This window comes from Cornus florida, unplaced genomic scaffold (assembly GCF_030987335.1).
Source record: "Cornus florida cultivar Cherokee Brave unplaced genomic scaffold, ASM3098733v1 CherokeeBrave_3.0.0_Hap2_Chr03, whole genome shotgun sequence".
Lineage (NCBI taxonomy): Eukaryota > Viridiplantae > Streptophyta > Magnoliopsida > Cornales > Cornaceae > Cornus > Cornus florida.
The window spans coordinates 13,383,394-13,394,345 of NW_026775573.1; the positions used below are offsets into that span (position 1 = coordinate 13,383,394).

Here is a 10,952-nt window from a genome sequence, read left to right on the forward strand (position 1 = left end):
GAAAAATTAACCCATTAACTGCAGTATTGAGTTTGGATCTAAATTTCCTAATTAAATTAAAGATAAGACTCAACTTCAAAGATTTCTTGGTAATTTAAATTGCATCAGTAATCACTACAAAAATCTTGCATAGGATACAGCAATTTTGTATAAAAGGCTGGGAAAATCTCCTCCGCCATGTACTTTGGAACATACCAAAGTAGTACAGAAGATTAAATTAAGAGCTAAACAGATTCCTTGTTTATCTTTAGCTAATTCTTCTTGGTTCAAAATTGTTGAAATAGATGTATCTATTATTGGATATGGTGGTATTCTTAAACAAAAGAATCCCAATATCGGAACAGAAGAATTAATTCGTTTTACTTCTCAAACTTGGAAAAATGCACAATTAAATTATTCAATTATCAAGAAAGAAATTCTTTCTAATTAAATGCATTTATAAATTCCAAGATGATTTATTAAATCAGAAATTCTTGTTACGCATTGATTGAAGTATTGCTGAACAAGTACTGAAAAAATATGTAAAGAATTTAGCTTCCAAATAGATTTTTGCTGGATGGCAAGCAGATTTATCTACTTTTGATTTTACAATTGAGTATATTAAAGGCACTCTAATTCTTTACCTGACTTTTTAACTCGTGAATTTTTACAAGGTTCATGAGACAACTCAATCGAGGGCAAGACCGTGGAAAAGCAAAGGCAAAAGCGGTAATATCGCTTGAGGATGAACAATATCCAGCATTGGAGCATTTGTCTGATTTGCTCCAAACACCAAATAAAGCGGTGGGCTCAGAACAGAATTTTTTTAAATTTTATTTTTTAAAAAAAAGTATTGAGATATATACCAAGATTTATTTTAGGTTAAATTGTAATTACCTCCCCTGAGGTTTGGATTAATTACAACTAAACTTGAGGTTTATCATTTTTTTGCAAAGTGTCCCTTTGAGTGTTGTCATTTTTTGCAAAGACCTCCCCTTGTACAAAATTCAATCATTTTTGTCATAAAATTTGGTTGAAGTAACTAAAATGCCCATCAACTAAGTATAAATAGACTATATTACCCTTATAATGTTATGAAAGAACCAAAAAAATTATGCATAAGTAGATCAAACTACCCCCTAATTAGGATTTTTTTTTCATAATACTTCCCCGTCCCATAATAAGTGTCATATATAAAAATCCATGACACTTAGGTGCTGTTTGATAAAACTGAAAATAAAGTAGTGAAAATTTTAAGGACTGAATTTTAAGTGCTGAAGTTTTTAACTAGTAATTAAAAAATAAATATTTTTTGATATTTTTTTGAATTTTCAGTGTTCAGCATTCAGTGATAAATGATGTCCCACTCACTTAAAATTTTATCCAATTTTAAGTAACACTTACCGTTTTAAGTGGTATTCAAATTTCGTTATCAAACGCATTTAATTGAATAAGCGTTTAATCCATTCAGAATTAAGCAATGAATTGAATAATCAAACAGAACCTTAGAGCAACTCCAATGGGCTGCCAATCTCAAAATATAGCAAGTGAGTTTAACATGGGCTCTCCAATGAAATGTTAAATGGGCTGCCAAAATATAACTTTGCCAAATCTTGTGCCAAATATAATACAAAATATAGCTATTGTTATTGTTTCTGCCAAACTGAAATATATAGGTTTTGAACTTCTGATTCTTGTAGATTTTGTACTTTGTAGTTTGAAATATATTTTGTGTTTTGTTTAGAGTTATTAATAATATAATCAAATATATAATTTATATTTTATTTATTTTTAATGAGGCAAATAAGCTAAATAAAATACAAACACTCAAAATGGTTAATTTCACTAACACCCCTTCAGGTTTGGCCAAATATCACACTCAAATATCTTTCGAAAATAACTATCACTCACGTTACAAACTTTTATTCCGTTTTTCACTTACACCCCAGTCGTTAGTTGAACAGTTATGACACGATGTAAAATGATTTAAATACCCTTTGATTTTGTCAAACAACTATTTAACATAAATAATTATATTAAAAGACTAAAATATCCTCCAATTTATTGTAAATTTACAAATTATATATATATATACATATATATATATATATATATATATATATATATATACACACACACAGACATACATATACATATATTCAAGTCTGTGCATTCCCCTTTCTATGAAAATAGTTAACCAACCACTCCTAATTCAAATCTTTTAAGAGTTAGGTAAACCAGTGTTGACTCCTACTCTAAGTCCAGGACACGTCCAACTGATCCTCACGCGAGAGATTCCAGCAAGAAGCGTTAAAATCTACACCACCAAAAACTCCGTCTCGTCCTACAGTTCAGAAGTAAATCCCGTGCCAATGGAGTATACGAGACCTAAAGTCATTTCACTTTCAAGGGCATACAACTGTTTTTCTTTTGCTTATGACTTGGAAGATCTCCTTTCACCGCTCTTCGTCGTCCATTTGTATACACAAATTTTGTAAGTCTGCAATAGAAACAAAACATGGAGCAAATAATATAATTTTATTAATTTGAAAAATTGAGGTACAATCCTCTGTAATATTCTTTACAAAAGAAAGAACTGGTCCTCTGATTAAATCTATTTTTTTTTGTTGGTTGGTTGGATTCAAGGGCTGCACAGGCTTGATCTTGAATTACCGTGAAATTTGATGAAGAACGGCATGTCTTTGGCTATGCTTGTTGTTGATCACCGTGGAATTTAATAAAGAACGGCACGTCTTTGGCTGTGCTTGTTGTTGATCACCGTGGAATTTGGTGAAGAACGGCACGTCTTTGGCTGTGCTTGTTGTTGATCACCATGGAATTTGGTGAAGAACGGCACCATTTGATGTTTAGTGTTCTTCGCTTTTGGGTTTGGATGTTGAGAATGAGAGTTTTTGTATTTTTCTCTGGAATTCTAGATTTCTGAATTCTGACTTTGTGTGTACCCCTTCTCCCTTCCTCCAGGCCTCTATTTATAGGTTTCTTGGATCCATAGGATGATGACACGTGTCCTCTCTGATAAGAAAATTATCATAACTGGGCCGGGCCGGATATATTATGATAATTATCCTTAAAAATAATTATTCCAAATATATTTTATTAGGAATAATTATTCTTTTTATTTAACCATCTGAACTGAGCTTAATTAAATAATTTAAGTGGACCAAATTTAGGCCAATTAAATAACTTAATTAGACATTAGGCCCATATTTAATAGATCCATTTGTCCAAATCAAAGTCCACTAAAATTTTAGTGTTTACACCATCAAAAAATAACCTCTCAACGAGTTTATCTGCCTAATTTCTGGGTCTTTAATGGTCGACCTGTCATTATCTCCTCTGGCCAAACCTTCGAGCGTAACTTTAGGGTTCAAACCCATTCTCTCTGACGGCTCTACCCCTGATTTTTCCAATCTCATTCCCAATCTCGCCCTCAAATCCATCATCCTCAACTGATGTGACACTTTTCTCTTAAACCCTCCCAAACTCATCGATCTTTAATCCGCAAAGAAGCTCGCTCGCAAATTATTGGCCTCATAGCAAACCATCTATAACGAAAAGAACAACCAGTTGATTAAAAGGGTATGTTGCAGAGAATGGTAACGATGGTGTCAAGAAGTTCACTCACATCGAGTCCGAGTTGACTCGGCGACGGACTTACTTCACTTCCAGCTCCAGCTCGAACGAATCTGTGGCCACCACCACTCCTCTGCCGCTATCCACTCGACCTTCTTGTTATTATACTTGTTCTTCTTCTTCTTTCTCCGGATATCAAAATCCTTAGCCTTAATTGCTCTGAAAAAGAAACAATCAATCATTCCACTCAAGAGTTCTCAAGTATTCGAACAAGGAAAGGTTGTGATATAATTGTAAATTTGTAGTGTATTTAGGGGTATTGTAATCTTTTTATTTAATTTTTTTTTAGGTTAGAGAGCACTTTTAACTAAGTCAAAGAGTATTTAGGGATAAAATTGTCTTTTACAAAATTTTAACGGAATCTGTGATGAAAAAGTGAAAATGGACCTAGGTAATAATTATTTTGAAAAGATATTTGAGAGTGATATTTGACCAAATCTCAAGAATTGTCAGTTAAATTAACTAAAAAAATAATTGTTGAAAATTGATAATTGAAAATGGTAATTAAATAATAGTAATTGTGTAAAAAAAATATTTTAGATGAAATACATTAATAAAACAAAATTGCTAAAAATATTTTGACAATATAAGGCCTCTGGAAATATAAAATTGACATGCAAAAATGACATTTTACATATGATCTTATTATGAAGGGAGGGACTACTCAATTAATACCTTTAAAACAAAGGCCACCACCGCTCCATTGGCAGCCACCTTCACTGCAAACAAACCCACATTGAAACCAAACCTACAATTCGAAAACTTCGTGCTCGCCGTCCATGGCTATCTTTGGTATCAACCACAACGACCCATCAAAGACCGATTGAACGAAATTCCGGCATCGGCCTAGAATGAATCGAAGACCGATCGAAGGATGTAATCATCAGTAACGGCGATAATTTGAGCAGCGTAGAGGTGGAATCGGCTCTGTATAAGCACCCGGCGGTGAGTGAACGACGATTGGTTTCCCGGTGAAGTCAAAACACGTCAAGTATGGTGTCTTAGCTGGTGTTTGGGTTTCCGATTGAACCAAACCCGCACCCCTCGCCCAAACCCTAGAAAAAAATTTCACAAATCACCGGAAACACAAGTTCAGATTTTATTTTGTGAAGGGAAAACGGGTGGCGGCAGACAATCGCACCAAACCCAGTCCTCAATTGGCCGCCGCAAACACCGGTGACCGATATGCAAACACGTCCGGAGCTCCATTTCCGAGGGCTAAGAAAGTCACAACACCCCATACTGGGGGACAAATTGAGATGAGCTGAGAGCTTAGTTACAACAATAGAGAAATGGAGAGAGAAGTAGTTGAGGCAGCCATTGGAGTCGTCGAAGCAGTGGAGGAGAGAGCAGCGTCGGTGAGGAGGTGTTTGGATAGGAACTGACAGCGCCATTGACGAAATCTTCAGCCCAATCTATAAATAGACAATTCAAAGTCGTAACCAGCAGAGAGTTGATTTTTTTATAAATAAAAAATAATAATAATAATTTTGAAAAAAAAAAAAAACTACTGAAGCAAGCAATTAAAGCATTTTTTGTTGGAAATGGGGCATTAAAAACATAAACTTTGGATAAGATTTGAAATAGATTCCGCTACTAATTTTTTACGGCGGATCTCTAGACAAGCACTTTTCTCTCCGCAAGGAGATAAACGTGGTATATTTACTTTCTGAAATTCGTTTCTGAATGAAAGTGTTTTAATAAGCCTAAATAGGTATGCAAAATGTGGGAAGTGTTTGTCCCACATGGAAAAAATGTTGAAACAAATTGAAATTTAAATAAGCTGAGTTTAGGATTTGGGCTTGGGCTTGGGCCTAATTGTAAAGTCCAGATTATTCTTTTTTGGAATTTTAGATTGGGCCTAATTTTGGGCTGGGCCTATTTAAATGGGTTTTACAAATGAGTAGGTTTTTTTGGGTGGTTGGTTTTTTGAATTAAAAAAATTACTTTTTAGTTTTTCTAAAAGGTTACACCTTTTAAATTAAAAAAACCATATTTTAGTTTTTCTAAAGGGTTACACCTTTTAAATTAAAAAACCACTTTTTAGTTTTTTCAAAAGGTTACACCTTTTTTCGAACCATCATGACCCATGGTTGCACCCATTCGAAAAGACACATTGCAACCTATTGGAATGGATGTGTCTATTGGTGAACAGACACCATGTGAACCATTGCAACCTATTGGAATGGATGTGTCTAGTGGTGAATAGACACCATGTGAACCATTGCAACCTATTGCAATGGTTGTGTCCAATGATGAAAAGACGCACTCAATGGTTGTGTCCAATGATGAAAAGACGCACTCCATTCGAAAAGGCATTTCTGTTTCTATAAATACCCCCCTTTGGATCATTTGCAATTAATTCATTTTCATTTTCTTCTATCTCCCTCTCTAGACTAGAACCCAACCCAAGTGGGTTCAAACCTTAGGTTAAGTGGTTCGAGCCACTTCGATCCTAATCCAATTTCATCAAGCTATATTAAGATTGGTCTGAACCATTTGGTTCGGATTACACCCAATTCAGCATTTATATAGTATATAGATGCATTTTTGAGTTAGAGAGAGTATTACACGAAGGAGGTTCGCCGTATCCACGAGTTTGTAGTGCTGCTACTGGTGGATGTAGACCGTGACGCCACTGAGTCCGTTAGCACCATAGCGGGGCAAATCTGTCTTAAGGACATAGTATCCAATACTAGCCTCGGTCCAGGTTCATTCCTTGCATATTATTATTATTTTATTGCTTTATTTTGTATATTTAATTAAATATAGAGTTGCATATTTAATTAATGATTTATTAGCATATTGTTAATTATCTCATGACATATTAGTATAAAGGTTGTTATATCTTAAAAGTCACATTAAGCATATATTTTACCAACAATCTTAAGACAGATTCCTTCCTTGCGTAGATTTTATTATATGTTTCTATTTAAGATATAAACAAGTAGATATTATACTAATAGTTGAGATATGATAAAATAATGTTATATACATTATTATATGATAATATGTTAAATATTAATGCATTCAATATTATGTGAAATTGAAGCATGTTATATAAGTGGATTATTGAATTATTCAATATTGGTTGAATTATTTACTTTTGTAATATGATATTATGAAGTATATGACATTACCTTAAACATGTATCAACTAGAGGTGAAAAAAGATACTTCGTTACTTTTATCATTGGTTGCACAAGATACCGTTATGTGTATTTGCCACGAAGCAAAGATGAAACCTTAGAAATGTGACACCATATGAATTATAAAAAATTCGAAGACCTTCTTATAAATTCTTTAAAATGTGGGGGTGTCTAACTAAGGTTGTACTTTCTCCTAAGAAAGTTAAAGTGAGACCTATAATGTGGCAACCTTGTGGGTGGGTGTGCCATGGGCGGGTGCAAGAGGCACTGACATGTTATCACATTGAGCAAGTTACAGGTGCACAGTCCCACACCACCTACGTAAGGGAAAGGTAAAGTGATTTTATGTAGTGGTGTTATCTCCAATTGGTACGAGGCTTTTTGAGATAAAATCCAATAATAAAATCGTGCGGGCTTGATCCCAAAGTGGACAATATCATACTATGTGATGGAGTGGATCGTTACATAAAACCTTTGATAGGTTATAACATCAGTGCATATCATTTTCTTGTAGGCTAGAACGTCTACATCTTTTGGTCCTAATTTTCTAGTATGTTTATTGGAGAATGAGCCACAAATCTTTTTTTTTTTCTTAAATTAATTATGTGATATAATTAATCATGTGATATAATATGAAACTATATTGTTATGCAAATTCAATATTATTTTTACAAAAGTTTATTATTTGAAATTATAATATTGAGATATGTGGTTGAATTACTTAGTGTGCGTAGTAATTTAATTTTACAATATAGCTTATTTAATGTGTGATATTATTAATTTTGTATGAGTTCATGACTGGTTTGTGTATTTAATACAACAGACAAAAATTGATTAGTCTAAGTATGTCAATTCTTCCAATAGTCAAGGGAGAAAGATCTATACTAGTGTCTAAGACACGTATAGCTGTGAATGGGCTAAATAAGAAAAGATTTTTCGATAACTCTAAAGAGTTTAATGTTATGGATACACTAAGCTAGTACACTGAGACAAGCTAAATCAAACTAGTTAACTCTAATGTACAATTTAGCTAAAAGCTAAAATGTTACTGAGTTGCAAACAAGGTAGCTTAGCTATAAGCTAAAATGATTAATGAGGTACACGAAACCTAAGAGGAAGATGGAAAATCTGTTAGTTGGTTCTAGCTCTCAACTTGATAGTAAAAAACACGAGGGTGATGAGTAGCTATTTTAGCCATAAGCTATTTGAGCTATTCATCATATCTGCTCATGTAGGAGGGAATAATACTACTTATAAAGTAGTAGTTTTTGAAGAATATTCTTTAAAACAAATTACTCTACTACCAAGGTAGACTACTTAGATAAGTATGTACTAAAATTATGAACTACTAGAATTGATAGCTAAACAAACTTAACTTCAAGCTAGCGGTAATAGCTAAAAATTGGGTGCTCATCATAACCTAGTAGTGAAATATGAGAATAGTGTACTTAATCTAAGCTAGTAATGATAGTTAAGAACTCACTTTTGACTAGTAATGATAGCTAAGAAGTGAGTGCTCACTCTGTGGTGATTGTATCCAAAGCTTAAATAATAAGATAATTATTTGCTTAAATGATTGAGTTATGTGATGTGTGACACATGAAAGGTTATAACATGTTAATATGACTGACTTAACATGAACCTAAACATGAATAACTCAATTTACAAATATAAAAGAAGTAAAAGCAAATATTAATTAGAACTCATTGTAATTAATATCTTTAGCATTAATTCACGGTAATGTCGGTGAATTATTATAAGAATATGCTAAAGATAAAGTGAGTACATATGCACTAGAGACTATTATATATGCTTGTTGAGAAGCGAATATGGAACCTTGAAAAGGTAGATGAGGTGAAGTATTTAATATATGGTACTTTCATAGTTGAAAAATCATAATAAATACATTAGAGATAAAATTTCAGGATTATCCCAAAGTTGTGGGGAGATATTATCCATAGATGAAATTTGTTACGAGTCACTCATCTTAACAGAAATACTTATAAATGTGGGGGGTTCCAAGTCCTAAGAGCTTTAGGATAGAACCAAAAATCATTTATATTATTATAACAATAGTACGTGCATATTATTTTCTACGAGGAAAATATTATGGAACAACTAGAAGAGTTCTTTTTTCAGTTGAAGTGCTGAGTTATTTGTTCCAGTTGAAAAGTCAAGTGTGTAAGCTTATAAGTCCTTGAATGGATTAAAGCTACTACCGAGACAATGACATAAATGTGATGCGTAAGTCATTGTATGCCTTAAAATATAAATGATATACTGATTGGTATATTTGATATGAAAGATTTAACATCTGATAATATAGTATATTCTCAATAGAGTGAGATTGAGATAATACTAGTTATGATAACAAAAGCCTAGTTAACTTTTGTAGATGTAAATCTCAAATATATATACTAACCAAAGTATATCATTGGTTGAGATTGCAAGGCAACTTAATAATTGTGTTTAATTGCACATTTTCAATCCAGGATCGGATCACTAAAAAACAATAAATTGGGTAAGTTGAGATACACCCTAAATCCAATATTGCATAGATCGAGGTATCTAACTAAATTGGAGGTGTAACAGTGATACAATCTGGATATGGGATATTAAAGACTTCAAATCCAATAGTGGATATGTCTTTTATATTAAAGATGTAGTTCTATGTTGTTAATATAACTCAAAGTTAGAAACTTTGAATAAATCAAATAGGGAAGTCAATAGATTTCACCTAGAGGATAATTCAAAGTAAGTCTACACCTGTGCCACTAAAGAAAATGATATTGATAACAATAAGCAATTTTAGAGCACAAAGTATACAGTTGCTCTCACCTGGAGAAATCTCTGCAGAGTGTAATATTTCTAAACGCAACCTTGTGGCCACATATAAAATTGAAGGTTGTACTAGAGAGCAATTGTACAGTTCATCGAGGGGAATGGGGTTTAAAGCCGAAAGCTAACGAGTCACCTTAATGGAAACCCAACCTAGTTGACTGGAGATCCCAAGATCTAGGTTCAAAGGGACAACAGAAATTCTGAGTGACTCACCAGAAGCACTAGGAAGATATAAATCTTCTACCCATTTCTATGATGAGACAGTGCTACCTACAGCGATGATCAGGATAAGCTACGCTTTTAATGACTCTTATACCTTGAAAATTCAAGTGGGGTTTGGTAGGATACTCTTAATAAGAAGTCACCTATGTGAGTGTGAAGTGGGGCCGCTTCTATGAGAACTATAAAGGCTAAGTTTTCTAGAGCACTCATTGAATACCAGGACTTGTTCAGGGCTAAAATGAACACAACAATGAGAACCAACTTTGTGAGGAAAGCTACTGTGTGTTTGTTATTGTCTTGGTTTACATAAACGGCTGAACAGTTCAAGACATCGCGTTCACTGGTTAGCCAGTAAATCCGATAGCAATACACTAGGGAAGGTTCAAAGCCAAAAGCCACCTATCCTGATGCAGTAACTTTTCGATTATACTCTCTCTAGTGTCTGCATGATCATCTTTTGCATTTTACGCAAATTTCCATTCATGTGGGGGATTGTTGGAAACGGGGGCATTAAAAATATAAACTTTGGATGAGATTTGAAATAGATTCCGCTACTAATTTTTTACGGATCTCTAGACAAGCACGTTTCTCTCCGCAAGGAGATGAACGTGGTATATTTACTTTCTGAAATCCGTTTCTGAATGAATGAGAAATTAGCTCCAAAGTGTAGTGTTTTGATAAGCCTAAATAGGTATGCAAAATGTGGGAAGTGTTTGTCCCACATGGAAAAAATGTTGAAACAAATTGAAATTTAAATAAGCCGAGTTTAGGATTTGGGCTTGGGCTTGGGCCTAATTGTAAAGTCCAGATTATTCTTTTTTGGAATTTTAGATTGGGCCTAATTTTAGGCTAGGCTTATTTAAATGGGTTTTACAAATGAGTAGGTTTTTTTGGGTGGTTGGTTTTTTGAATTAAAAAAACTACTTTTTAGTTTTTCTAAAAGGTTACACCTTTTAAATTAAAAAAACCATATTTTAGTTTTTCTAAAGGGTTACACCTTTTAAATTAAAAAACCACTTTTTAGTTTTTTCAAAAGGTTACACCTTTTTTCAAACCATCATGACCTATGGTTGCACCCATTCGAAAAGACACATTGCAACCTATTGGA

The 10,952-nt window shown here is 33.5% G+C and overlaps 1 long non-coding RNA gene across 1 annotated transcript; it reads right to left on the reverse strand.

Moving 5' to 3' along the window:
• Positions 1 to 2,148: 2,148 nt before the first annotated feature.
• On the reverse strand, positions 2,149 to 5,044 carry LOC132299539 (uncharacterized). Its single transcript, XR_009480145.1, has 3 exons — positions 4,309 to 5,044; positions 3,626 to 3,792; positions 2,149 to 3,545 (listed from the first exon to the last, which is right to left on the reverse strand). It is a non-coding gene; the product is annotated as an uncharacterized LOC132299539 (long non-coding RNA).
• Between the last annotated feature and the right edge of the window lie 5,908 nt (positions 5,045 to 10,952).